Source organism: Canis lupus, chromosome 5 (assembly GCF_011100685.1).
Source record: "Canis lupus familiaris isolate Mischka breed German Shepherd chromosome 5, alternate assembly UU_Cfam_GSD_1.0, whole genome shotgun sequence".
In the NCBI taxonomy this organism is placed as follows: domain Eukaryota; kingdom Metazoa; phylum Chordata; class Mammalia; order Carnivora; family Canidae; genus Canis; species Canis lupus.
This window is the reverse complement of record NC_049226.1, coordinates 27489813-27503533: the sequence shown is the minus strand read 5'-3', so window position 1 is coordinate 27503533 and position 13721 is coordinate 27489813. Positions and strand designations below refer to the sequence as shown.

At 37.2% G+C, this 13721-nt stretch overlaps 1 protein-coding gene across 17 annotated transcripts in view; it reads left to right on the top strand.

Moving 5' to 3' along the window:
* Positions 1 to 13721, top strand: part of LOC119871826 — a 247631-nt gene that overhangs the window by 110884 nt on the left and 123026 nt on the right. For 10 of the 17 annotated variants that reach the window (XR_005359361.1, XR_005359362.1, XR_005359379.1 and 7 more), the window contains one exon: positions 10747 to 10835. The exons of the other annotated variants lie outside the window; for them this stretch is intronic. The gene's annotated coding sequence lies outside the window, so the exon portion shown is untranslated. The remainder of the gene's footprint in view (positions 1 to 10746; positions 10836 to 13721) is intronic. 17 annotated transcript variants of the gene reach the window in all.

Below are 13721 nucleotides of genomic sequence, written 5' to 3'. Positions count from 1 at the left end.
AAAGAGGAAGAGCAAGAAAGGCCATGACCCTAGAAAAGAGTAGATGACGGGGAGAGTAGTGAAAATGATGTCAGAGCATCAGTGAGGTGACAGATCATCAGCCCTCATTGACAACTGTCAAGATGTGAAGAACTAAATAAAAATTTTAGGATTCACTGAAAATCCTCCTTATAGATGGGGGAAATGACTTTGTCACTAAAGACATATTCTGGAAGTATCCTTGTTTATTTGAGTGAAAAGGCTTTATAACTACAGAAGTGAAAGTTTGGGGGTGCTTAGTGGCTAAGGGTTCAGCCACACAGAATGGTGTCAATCAGGTGCGCTGAGCCAGAGAAACAGTATTCATTGGGACAATACATAAAATTAGAAGGTGCATGTCTGCAGACCACAGGGATAAAATATCTAGGACTGAAACATCCAGTAAGAGCTAGATAATTTGATGGATTGGAGCAGCAAGTGTTACTCAGTTAAGTACAATCATAGATCAGGACCACTGCAGAAAATGGGCCAGAGAAAAGTAATCTCATTGATTTCTCATTCTGCTGGCCCCCTTAGAAGATGACTGCGATAAAAATACAGTTCTGTTCTGTCTTTTCATCTTTAAAACAGAAATTCAGTTCTGTTCAAGTATCCCAGAATTAGAGAGTTTTATGGGACCCTGGAGACCATTTGATCCACTCATTCTTGGCCATGGTAGTATGTCAGATTCATCCGGGAGGGCTTTTTAAAAATACTGATGCCACCGACAGATCCTTCATCTATTAAATCAGAGTCTCTGTAGTATAGGGTCCTGACATTTGCACATTTGGTTAGTGTCCCGAATGCTGCTGGGGTGCGGGCAGATTTTAGAACCTCCAGTCCGTTTCCTACCTGTGTCTTTCAGCTCCACCAGCCAGGGATTCTCATGGAAGAAACCATCAGTTGACTACTTTTAGTTTTTACTTGTATCCAATCAACACTTGCCTCCTTGTAATATCTGTCCTTTGGTCATTTTCCCCTCCTCTGGGATTCCACAGAGCCCTCTCCTTCATCTTCCATGGAACTATCCTCAGATATTTGGGACTCTCCCAATCCTCGTCTCCATGTACAACATTCTGAGTTACCATGATGCTTCTTTAAGTCGTTGTTTTTAGACCTCTTGTCTGCCTGACCTTTAACTCTTTCTCATCTGTGCATATCTGCTGCTGAATATATTCTTCTGTCCTGGTAAATTAAAATAACTAAAGTATGTACCAGTTTCTTTTCTCGGTCCTATCAAGCTATCTCTATTCAGTTTGTACCGATGGTACCATATGTTGAAGCTTAAGGGTGGCACACAGAAGTGTTAGGCACGATGCTGACCATTCTGTCCTGCAGAATCATGTTGATTGGAAACCATATGAGATAGAGTCTGCTTGTACTCTCATTTAACACAGATAAAGTGCCTGATTTACAGTGATCAATGTTGGAATCACACAACTTAAGAAGTAGGAGAGCTGGGATTCAAACTCATTTCTTTCCTGATCTAGTAGTACAACTCTTAAACTAGTGGTATACTCTTCCTAAATGACACCAAGCCCTGGAGACACTGAGGAAAGCCCTGGTCAACTTCAGAGTCTGTTGGGTTCTCCATTACAAACAAGGGGAGGGAATCATGCAGCAGGCAATGGAAGAATTTAGGGTTGTAGAAAATAGACCAATGAACTTTAGAGTCAGAATTCCAGGTTCAAACCCACTCCTCTGCTGAGCAGCCCCATGACACTGAGTAAGTTAGTGAATTTCTTTGATTTTTCTATTTTCTATTTTAAAGTAGTATTGAACTCTGAGGTGTATGGTGACTCTTGAAGCAGTGACCTTTTCTTAGAACTTTTTGCCCATGTTAACATCCTGATACATAGTAAACAGTCACTCAAAAATCATTTCTTCGTGGTGAGAGATAGAATATGCAGAGCACTGAGGATTATTAGGATGGTGCAAATATTCATTTTATTATAATGATGGATATGTCACTATGCTTTTGTCCAGAGTCACAAAATGCGTAACACCAAGAGTGAACCCTAAGATACACTGCTGACTTGGGGTGAGTGTGATGTGTCAATGTAGGTTCACCCTTGCAGGAGTCTATGCATGTGGAGGGGCATCAGGTACATGGAAAGTCTCCGTACCTCCCTCTGAGTTTTGTTATAAACCTAAAACTGCTCTAAAAATAAAGTCTTTAAAAAACTCCAAACGTGTTAGAGGTAGCAAGGTTACAGTGTGTAAAGGAGGAGATACAAAAGAAGATCATTCAGAGAGAAAACACGTTCAAGGGAATTTTTGGTTTGTGCACTGGTTATTTTTTATGGTAAGGAAATAGCATATATAGTTGCATGTATGTGTTTGTATATATAGCACACAAGTATATACTTTATATGTATATAAGGCAAAGAGAGGACTATATATACTCATACACACATACATATATGTGAACATATCGAAAATATATTAATACAGATTAAAGGTGCATTACAGGGATCCCTGGGTGGCACAGCGGTTTGGCGCCTGCCTTTGGCCCAGGGCATGATCCTGGAGACACGAGATCGAATCCCACGTCGGGCTCCCAGTGCATGGAGCCTGCTTCTCCCTCTGCCTGTGTCTCTGCCTCTCTCTCTCTCTCTGTGTGACTATCATAAATGATTAAAAAAAAGAAAAAGGTGCATTACAGATGCAAACGGAAAGAGGAGGATTGGGAGCTTCTTGACAATGTGATAGAGTGAGGTCCTTATGTAGGAGGCCAGACAGGATGAGATCAACAGTTAAGGAAAAAGTTGTTTTGGAAAGAAAGAAGCTGAATTTGGAAAAAGGAAGTGCTTTGCTTCTAAAGCAGGGAGTAGGCCAGCCTAGTTGATGGGTCAGCTGTGTCTTGAGCAGGACACAGAGATGGGAAAACCTGGGAAAATGACAGGGTTAAGGCTTGCAAATGATGCTATTTTAGGAACATAGGATGTGGTGTAGTCAGCAGGGTGTTTGTTAAGAGTTTCCTTGAAGCAGCCTTTTGAATAAAAAGACTTACCAGTGGCAGTGAAAGCCAGTATACAACCAGCAGGAACATAATTTCCACATAGCTTTGGGATGAGTCCCCCCAAATTGTGAGTTGTTCTGGTTGTATCACACACAAGTTACTGCTCTTGAAAAAGATAGCCCTCCCTACAAATTCTCTCTCCTGACTGAGTGGCCCCATCTGTCAACCAGTTGTAGCTTTCAATTTACCAACGTACCTACATCGAGTTCGTCTAAATTTTCTTTCTTTTGTTGTTTCTTTTCACTTTGATATTTCAAAATTGCAGAGATGTTGCACAAATAAAACAAGGAGCCCCAGTACACCTGCCAGATTTACCACCTGTTCACGTTTGGTTGCTAATTCCTCATTCATATGTTTATGTATAGGATTTTTTTAAACCATTACAGAGTATCTTGGAGATATCATGGTCCTTACTACCCTTATGTACTTTCATGTCTCTTTCTAAAGATTAAAAAAAAAAATAGCCTCATAAAACCTAAGGTCAGTTATCAAAATTAGGAAATGCAACATTTACACATTATTATGGACATGACATTCCATATATCCATTTTATTGATGATCACAATAATGCTTATAGATTGATGTTTTCCCCTGGTCCAAGATCTAGTTAACAGCTATCTTTAAAAAAAAAAAAAGATTTTATTTATTTATTCATAGAGACACACAGAGAAAGAGGCTGGAGGTGGGGGGCAGAGACCCAGGCAGAGGGAGAAGCAGGCTCCAGGCAGGGAACTGGACGCCAGGGTCTCCAGGATCATGCCCTGGGCTGCAGGCGGCGCTAAACCGCTGTGCCACCAGGGCTGCCCTAGTTAACAGTTATCTTAAAGAATTAATTTTATAATTTAATGTCCCCTAAGCCTTTCTTCATCTGGAACAGTTCTTTAGCTTTGTTTTTATTCCTTGATTTTAATTTTTTTGAAGAGTGTAGGATTTTTGTTTTTTGGGTTTATTTTTTGGGGAAGAATAATTCCAGATTTGGGGTTGTCTACGATTTAGCCATTGTTAGAGTTATAGCAGGGGCACCATTGAGTAGATGCTCTCGTCTTCCTAGTGCATCACACAAGGAAGCACAGGATGCTGGCACATCCCGATATTGGCCATGCTAATTTCATCACTGAGTTATGGCCACGTCTCAATACTAACAATATGTGGACAGATGGGTTGAGGAGGGACCTGCCTTGTGGTCCTTCTAACTGGACTCAGAGACAGATTAACAGGAGAAAATCCTGTTTACTAGGCATCCCTATGGGGAATCCACACAGACATGGAATTCCAAAGACAGTGAGGCAACTTGAAGCTATCTGAGCTCAGGGCAGGGGTAGAATCTGAGGACAAAAGGAAAGACAACCATTGGCAGGAAGGTGAAAGGAGATATCTGAAAAACAAAGGTGGCCCTACTGTGTTCATAAGGAAAAAGGTCTCTGTTAATAGCTCTTTTCCTGGTACAGACCCTCCTTTCCAACATAAACTTAGGCAGTTGAGAACCAGAAAGACCTTCCCTGAAATTGCTGGGTTTTGATTACTTTGAACTCAAAATAATGTTCATGCCAAAGTGGTCCATTTTGGGGCAACCTGCCCTTGGCCTCTACATAATCTATGTAAATAGATTATGTAAATAGATTTGTAATTTAAGTAATCTATGTAAGTAGATTACATAGATTACATAATCTATGTAAATAATTCTCATTATTTATGTTGTTGCTAAAATTATCCCAGATTTGGCCAGTGGAAGAAGAAGAAGCTGCATAAACCCAGACACCAGGAAGGGGAGATTTTTGACACAGAGAAGGAGAAATACAAGATTACAGAGCAATGCAAGATTGATCAGAAAGCTGTAGACTCGCAAATTCTGCCAAAAATCAAAGCTGTTCCTCAGAGTGGCTACCTCCACTCTGTTTTCTCTCACAAATGGAGTTTACCCTCACAAATTGGTGTTCTAAATTTCTTACAAAGAACCTAATTAAACAACTGATCCATTAAAAAAAAAAAAAAAAAAAAGGCTTCAGTACCATCTTGCCTTGTCTCTGATTCTAGAACATTTTCAGCTTCATCTTTAACTTTTCCTTCCCCTGGAATCAAACATTTCTACAAAAAGCCTTGGTGCCTTTTTGTGTTGAATGGAATGTGTGAAGAAGACCTAAATCCTAAGCATACTCATTACCTATGGTACGCCATTGCTGCCAGGCCTTTTCATAGGAAAGAGTGAACATGTGTACACATATACACACACGTAAGCATGTATCTATACTTCCAGGTCTTCATATGCATCTGTAATCTTACTACCTCCAGCTCAATAAGAGTTCCAGTTGTCATCTCTGTACGTGTACCTCCTCAATGGTGAGAAAACTGGCTTCCATTATTCTCAACGTATTTATTCATTCGCTTAAGTGTGGAAGACACAGATGTTAGTTTCAGCTTTTCCTCCCTTTTATCATTATGAAAATCGAACTTATTAATTAAAATCACTATTTACAGTTCCTTTTTGAGATAAAACTGATACAGAGTGAAATGTATAAATCCTACATTTGTATTTCAGTATGTTTTTAGAGTTTCAGAGGTGAGTTAACACCTCTGTAGCCCACATGCCTGTCAAGACACAGAATGTTTCATAAGGGATGAAGATACCTTGTGTCCTTTATGGGTCAATCCTCCCTAAGAGCAACCACTCTTCTGATTTTTTCTTCATGGATTAGTTTCTCCTAGATTAGAACATTATGTAAATAGGATCAAATGTGTGCTCTTTGGTGTCCAACTTATTTCCTTCTGCGTAATAACAGACTCATTGATTTAGTTTTCCATACCGGTACTTTATTCTCTTTGTTCCTAAATAGTATGTCATCGGACGAATACTCCGTTGCTTACTCATCCCCCTCTCAACAAACATTTGTGTTTCCTAGCTATTGTGAAATAAGATATCATGAATATTATATGAATTTAATGAACAAGGTTTTATTTTCCTATGCAAATATTTAGGAAATGTAATTGTTGGGACATAAGCAGATAAATATTTACCTTTAAAAGAAACTTTATTTTCCCAAAGGCGTTGTGTTATTTTACACTACCACCAGCAATTTTGAGAATCCTGATTTTAGTCATTCTATTATATGTATACTGGTATCTCACTATAATTAATTTAATTTTGGTTTCCCTGAAAACCAAAAGTATTGAGCCACTTTCTTATGTCTCACTGGCCATAATATATATATATATATATATGTGTGTGTGTGTGTGTGTGTGTGTGTGTGTGTGTGTGTGTGTGTGCAATGACTGTTTAAGTCCTATGTCCACTTATTTACCAAAATTTTTGTTTGGTATATTTTGTTCCCAAGTTGTAGGAATACTTTATATTCCTAGATTAAGTCTTTTATGAGGTGTGACTCTTCTGTATTCTCTCCAGTCTTCTTTGGCCTGTTATTAATGTCTTTTAATGAGAAGAAGCTTTTCATTTTGACAAAGTCTGTTTTTTCAATTTTCTTTCATCACTAACTTCTTTGTCCTTTCTGATAAACATTTGTCAACCCAAGGTGGCAAAAATGTTCTTCTATATTTTCATTTAAAAGTATTTTAGATTTGGCAGCACCTGTGTGGTTCAGTCAGTTAAGCACATGACTCTTGGTTTTGGCTCAGGTCACAGTCTCAGGTCATGAGACCAAGCCCTGAATCAGGCTCTGTGCCCAGTGGAATCTGCTTGAGATTCTCTCTCTCCCTCTGCTCTTCTTCCCCACTTTCTCTCTCTAAAATAAATAAATAAATCATAACAAAGTAAGTATTTTAGTTCTGACATATTTATTTAAATCTATAGTCCATCTCAAATTAATTTTTAAAGATTTTATTTATTTATTCATGGGAGACACAGATAGAGAGGCAGAGATAGAGGCAGAGGGAGAAGCAGGCTTCACGCAGGGAGCCCTATGTGGGACTCAATCCTGGGACTCCAGGATCATGACCTGAGCTGAAGGTAGATGCTCAACTGCTGAGCCACCCAGGCATCCCTTAAATTAATTTTTTTATAGTGCATGATGGGGGGTGATGGTTTTCTTTTCTTTTGACATAGGGATATCCAATTGTTTCAGCATCATTTATAGAGAATAATTTCTTTTCATAAATCAGATTTAATGTCTTTGCTAAGAATCGAATTTCCACCTTTGTGGGTCTTTAAGAATCATTACTTTAATTCATTGATTTAAGTCACCTTATGCCAATATCACATTGTCTTAATTACTGTTGCTCAAAATTAAGTCTAAGTCTAAGTTTTTTGGATTTCCATATAAATTTTTCAGTTTATTAGTTTCTATTATAAAATCTCCTATGATTATGACTGAAATTTTGAATTTATAGATCAATTAGGGGATAGTGGACATTTAAACAATATTGAGTATTTCTATCCAAAACATGGTATATCTTTCTATTAAGTATTTTTTTAAATCTTATTTTAATGATTTATAGTTCATGGTATAGTGAACTTGTTAATTTTACATTATAGTTTTGAAATAATTTTAAATGAAGTTTTAAATTTTATTTTTCAATTATTTGTTGCTGGCAATTACAAATATATTTTTTCCTCTGATGAACTAAATTTATTTGTTGATTCAAATAGTTGTTTTGTATAGTCCTAAGGTCTTTCTGCATAGCCAGTTGTTTCATTTGTGAATGGTGAAATTTTACTTCTTCCTACCCAAACTTTAAACAATTTCTTTTTCTTACTCATCTATACCAGATAGACTTTTTTTTTAAAAAAGGAATTTATTTAAATTCAATTCGCCAACATATAGTATAACAACCCAGTGCTCATCTCATCATGCTAGTACAATGTTGGGCAAAATTGCTGAATACTTACATCTTACCTTACTTCAGATATTGGTGCAGGCACTTTCAGTATTTCACCAGCAAGTATTTCTGTAATTCTCTGTTTCCTCTGTTGGGCCTAAAATGTCCCTTTTCTTCCTAGTTTCCTAAGATACTTTGCTTTCATTATCTTCTTTTTAAAAAAATGCTGCTAAAAAAAAAATAAAAAAAAAAAATAAAAAAATGCTGCTAGGTATTGCATTGTGTCAGATATTTTCTTCTGCATTTGTCAAATTGATTTGAGATGTGTTCTTCACCTTTATTATGTTAATGTGATGACTAACCTTGAATGATTTTCAGTTTTAAAGAAATCTTCTGTTTTTTGCATTCTTGCAAACTCTGTAGTTATGAGTTACTCTTTTAAATAGTATGACATGTTAGCAGCTGATATTTTCTTAAGAATGTTTAAATCTATGTTTTTAGAGATTTTGGTTCAAATTTTTTATTTCTTCTCATGTCTTCTCAAGTTTTGGTATTAACATTATACCAAGCACATAAGGCCAGCTGGAAAGTGTTCCTTTTGCTGTATATTCTGAAAGTTTATATACAACTGGTAATATGTTTTCCTTGATTACTAGAATTCACCAGTGAAACCATCTGAACTTCTTTTTTGTTTTTAGAGAGTGTGCAAGCAGGAGGAGGGGCTGAGAGAGAGAGAGAGAGAAACTCAGACTCCTCACTGAACCCTGAGCCCCACACAGGGACCCTGAGATCATGACCTGAGCCGAAAGCAAGAGTCAGACATCCAACCTACTGAGCCCTGAACTTGTTTTCTTTATGAGGAAGTTTTTCATAACTCAACCTTCTTCTTTCATAACTCAACAACAATAAAAAAACTACCCCTATTTTCTATTTCACCATTTTGTTAAATTAATTTTAAAAGGGATTTGACTATTTCATCTTAGTGGTCAAATTATTCCATGTAGATTATTCATCATATTCCTTATTCTAAGATCAAAGGAGTTTGAATGATACTTTTCATACTTTTTCATTCCTGAGATTGGTAATTTGTTTTGCCTCTCTTTTTAATTTAGCCTTTCTGCAGTTTTATCAATTTTAATACTGTTTTTTTCTTTAATAAATCACTTTTGTCTTTGATTCTTCTCTAGAGATCACCTTCTGTTTCACTGATCTCTGCTTTTAAAATGGTAATATTTGGGGACACCTGAGTGGCTCAGTCAGTTAAGCCTCTGCCTTGGCTCAGGTCATGATGGATCTCAGGGTCCTTGGATCAAGCCCCATACCCGACTCCTGCTCTGTGGGAAGTTTGTTTCTCCCTCTCTCTCTCTCTCTGTGTTCTCCCTGTTTGTGCGCTCTCTCTTTCTCTCTCTCTCTCTCTCAAATAAAATGGTAATATTTTGCCTCCTACTTACTTTGAGTTTTGGTAAAAATGTAAATCATTTTCTTAACCTTTCTTTTTCCAGTATAACTCTTTAAAACTATAAATTTCCTTTTTAACTACATCTTTAGTGGCATCCCATCAACTTTGATGTGTTAAAACTTCATCATTGTTCAGTCTTAAGTATTTTCTAATTTTCTTTCTGATTTTTTGGTTCAACCATCACTGTTCATGAAGAAATAAATTGTTTAAATTTTCAGATACTGGGAGTTTCAAGGTGTGTAATTTTACAGCTTTCTAATTTAATTTTGTTCTCACTGGAGAATATGGCCCTGTGGACCATACATCCTTGGCAAGAATGTGTGTTCTGCAGTTACTGGGTATAGTGTTCTGTAAATGTCAGTCATATCTGGGAATCTATCATTTATCAGGTAGTGTTGTTCAGATCTTCTGCATACTTACTGACTTTTGTCCAGTTGTTTTATCAGTTTCTAACAACAGTCAATTTCAACCATAATTTTTATGCCTCTGTTGGCTTTTCAAATATACCTCCCTGTATTATTTTTGGATTTCTATTGTTCTTTCTCCCTTTAGTTCTGTCTGCTTAACTTCATGTGTTTTGAAGCTACTTTTCAGCTCAAATGCTTTCAGGGTTTTTGTGTCTTCTGTCTAGATTGATCATTTTACTTCTATGAAATGCCACTCTTTAGTCATATTCCTTTTTTAAAAAAAGATTTTATTTATTTAGTCATGAGAGACAGAGAGAGGCAGAGACACAGGCAGAGGGAGAAGCAGGCTCCCTCCGGGGAGCCCGATGTGGGACTCAATCCCAGAGTCGAAGGCAGACGCTCAACCGCTGAGCCACCCAGGTGTCCCTCTTCAGTCATATTCCGTATATTAAAGTTTATTTTGTCCAATGTTCACATAAGCATGTCAGCTTTCTTCTGCTCAATACTCACTTCCATAATATCTCTTTTATACTTACTGCTTTTAACTGAAATTGTATTTATATTTAAAGTTCATCTCTTATAGAAAATAAAATGTTGAATTTGGGTTTTTTAGTCATTTGGAGAAGGTCTCCTTTTTAATTTGGGTGTTTAATACATATGCATGTAATATAATGTAAATAAAAGTGATTTGATGTATCTATCACAATGGTTCTTAATTTATTTTTGTCTGTCCTATATGATCTTTTGTTTGCTTATTTTGTCTCTTTTTTTGCACTAACAATATTTTTGTATTATTTCATTTTTATGCCTCTGTTGGCTTTTCAAATATCTATCCCTGTATTATTTTTTAAAAATAGTTACTCTGGGGGTTAAAATATGCTTCTTTAATTTATCCTAATCTATGTAGATTTAATATTGTATCACTTCATGTAAAATATAAGAAACAGCAGAATGATTTCATTTAACCATTATTCGTTGTGTTTGTTCTCTTATTTGTATTACTTAATTCCTTCAGTAACTTTCTTTATCCTATTTGTACCTTATATTTTTGGATGTGAAATTGCTACAAAAAGGCCACATGAAGATCTCAACATCTATTCTCTGTGCTTAGTATACTGCTGGCTACCTGAAAGAAGGTGAGCTGTTGGCTACCTGAAAGAAGGTGAGGATCTCTTTCTCAGCACATGAGAATATGAAGATTGATAGAGCTTGAAAAAAAAAGATGCAGAAACCATACCAAAGAAAATAAGTGTGTTGGAATGTTTACCTAATTCTGAGTCTTGGGACCTTATATTTTAGGGTATCATTGAGTCAGCCAGCCTTCCTGCGTGTTCCCTTCCTCCCTCCCTCTCCCCATTCCTTCCTTCCTCTCTTACTTTTGTTACCTTTTCTTTTTTTTTTTGCTTCCTTTATTCCTTATTTCCTTCCTTCCTTCCGTTCACAAACCTTCCTTCAACTCGTACCATATGTTAGGCACTCAGACACGAAGTCTGGAACCTTGGTTTTCTCATCCATAAGATGCATTGAGTAACTCTTTTCTCGTGTTCTTGAGGAGCTTGAACTAGAGGGGGAAAATTAAAAATCTGTGTTTTTGGTAATTAGTCTCTGTATTTACTGACATATCAATCAGTGATATTGGTCATAATTATTCAACAAATAACAACTTCCTCCTCATCCCCCATATGCGGTCAGTTGTGTCGAGTTTACCTTGCTAAGTAACGTTCTCTAGGCAATTATTTTTTGCACTCTGCCCCTCAAAAGGTCCATGAGATTTCACATAGCTACAAGGATCAAAGCTCTGAAACAAGCAGGCCCATTCCAGTTTAAACCTTAACATTTAAGTTTTTTAAAAGCCACAAGTGTCATTATCATCTACAAATAACAGAACTCCAAATGCTTCAACAAGCAACTCTTGTTTTATTCCTGTTCGTTCTTATGCATTCTCTATTTATTGCTGGTATCATTCATGTTAGGTTTTACAGTGATTCTCAGAAGGCTTTCAATATCTTAAATTTGCAGAATATTGATATTAAAGGCATCTAGCTAACATGTTAAAACTTAGGCAAGCAAGCCTGACTAACATGGCATATTCATTAAGCTTACTGCCAGCAATTCTTTCCCCAACCAAAAACTTACTATTCCTACATAATGAATTTTTAGCTCCCTATGAGATCAGAAATATTTTACAGTAATGTTTTGCAGAAGGATGACAAAACCAATCTGAAAGAAATGCCTAAATATATTTGCATGTGAGACTCAGGTTTTATTCGAGGTTTTAGGAAGGTAGTGCATGAAAAACCGCATTTAAAAGACGACTGATCAAATTGGTTAATATGCTTTATTAAACAAAATAAAACAAAATCAGGTTGGTTATTTGCACTTTGAATTCCCATATACCTCCTCCAATATACTGTTTATATTGTATTAGAAAAATAGGAGATTAAAGAAATCACTCTCAAGATTTACTTAATTTACAAGTTGTTTCCCTCAAATATGCCACCCTATTTTCTTTGTATTCAGGTGGCTATTATTAACCAAAATTTTTATGTGGAGGATAGGTCCAACAATCCGAATTTCTTTAACTTAATTTTCATATCTGTATAACTTCCTGGGTCTGCTGTAACCAAGTACTAAAAACCGGATGGCTTAGAATAAGAGAAATTTAGTTTCTTACATTTGGGAGTCTAGAAGTCAGGAATCAAGGTGTTGGCAGGGCCATGCTCCATCTGAGACTCTGGGTGGAATCCTTCCTTTGACTTCTGAGCTTTTGCTGGTGGCTGGTAACTCTTGCTCTTTCTGAGCCTATAGCTGCCAAGCCACTCACTGCCCCAGCTTCCTGAAGCATTCCTGTGTGACTGTGTCTGTGTCTCTGTCCTCTCTGCCTCTGGGACACTAGCGATACTGGATTAGCCCTCCCCTCAGTCTGACCTCACAGTAACAAGATTACAGGTCCAAAGACCCCTGTTTCTAAAGGAGGTCATATTCTCAGGTACCAGGGGTTAGGACTTCAACAGGTCTTTTTGGTGGGCACAATTCAATCCACAGCAGTATTGTCAACCCACTTTTCTTTGAAATGATACCTGATGTTAACAATCAGGGACATTTGGTAAGGACAGGTTGCAAAAACAAAATTTGGTCAAAGTATTGTCTTAGTCCACACTTGCACATGAATGCATATGGCAGTTTCATTCATGATTGACAAAAACTTGGAAGCAACCCAGCTGCCCTTCATTAGGTAAACGGAATTAAATAAACTGGTGTCCTTTCAATGGAATACTCTTCAACATTGAAAAGAAAGGGGCTATCAGGCCATGAGAAAACACAGGGGAGACCTAACTGCATATTACTAAGTGAAAAAAGTCAGTCTGAAAAGACTATATATTGCCTGATTCTAATCGCATGACATTCTGCAAAAAGCAGAACTCCAGAGATAGAGAAAAGATAACGGGTTGTCAGGGATTGGGGTTGGCATTGGGGTTGTCAGGGATTGGGGTTGGCATTGGGGGAGTGATGAACAGGTGGAGTACAGAGGGTTTTTAGGGCAGTGAAAACACTCTGTGTGATGCTGAAATATTGGACACATGTTATTATACATGGATCCACACCCATACTGCACGCGCTGAGAGAGTCCACAGGCACCCCACGGATTTTGGGTGTTGAAGTGTCACTGTAGATTCATCATCTGTAGCATTCGTACACTCTTCAGAGGAATATGGGTAATGGAGGAGGGTATTCGTGGGGGTTTATGGGGTATATGGGAAATCTCTGTACCTTCCTCTCAACTTTACCATGAACCTAAATCTGTTTTTTAAAGCCTTAAAAATATTATTTCATGACATAATTCAAGCTGTTTTCTGGTGTATTTTAAGAAATACATGGCTAATCATACCCATCCATCAAAACCCTCATGGCCCTGGCAAGCATGTTTAGCTTCTGACTTTTTCTTCTTGGGGTATTTTAATCAGGGAGCCATTTCCTTAGGTCGCTGTTCAAAGGAGCACTTCTGGAAATAGTTTCCTGAGTCAGCTGACTCACTCATTTCTCTTCA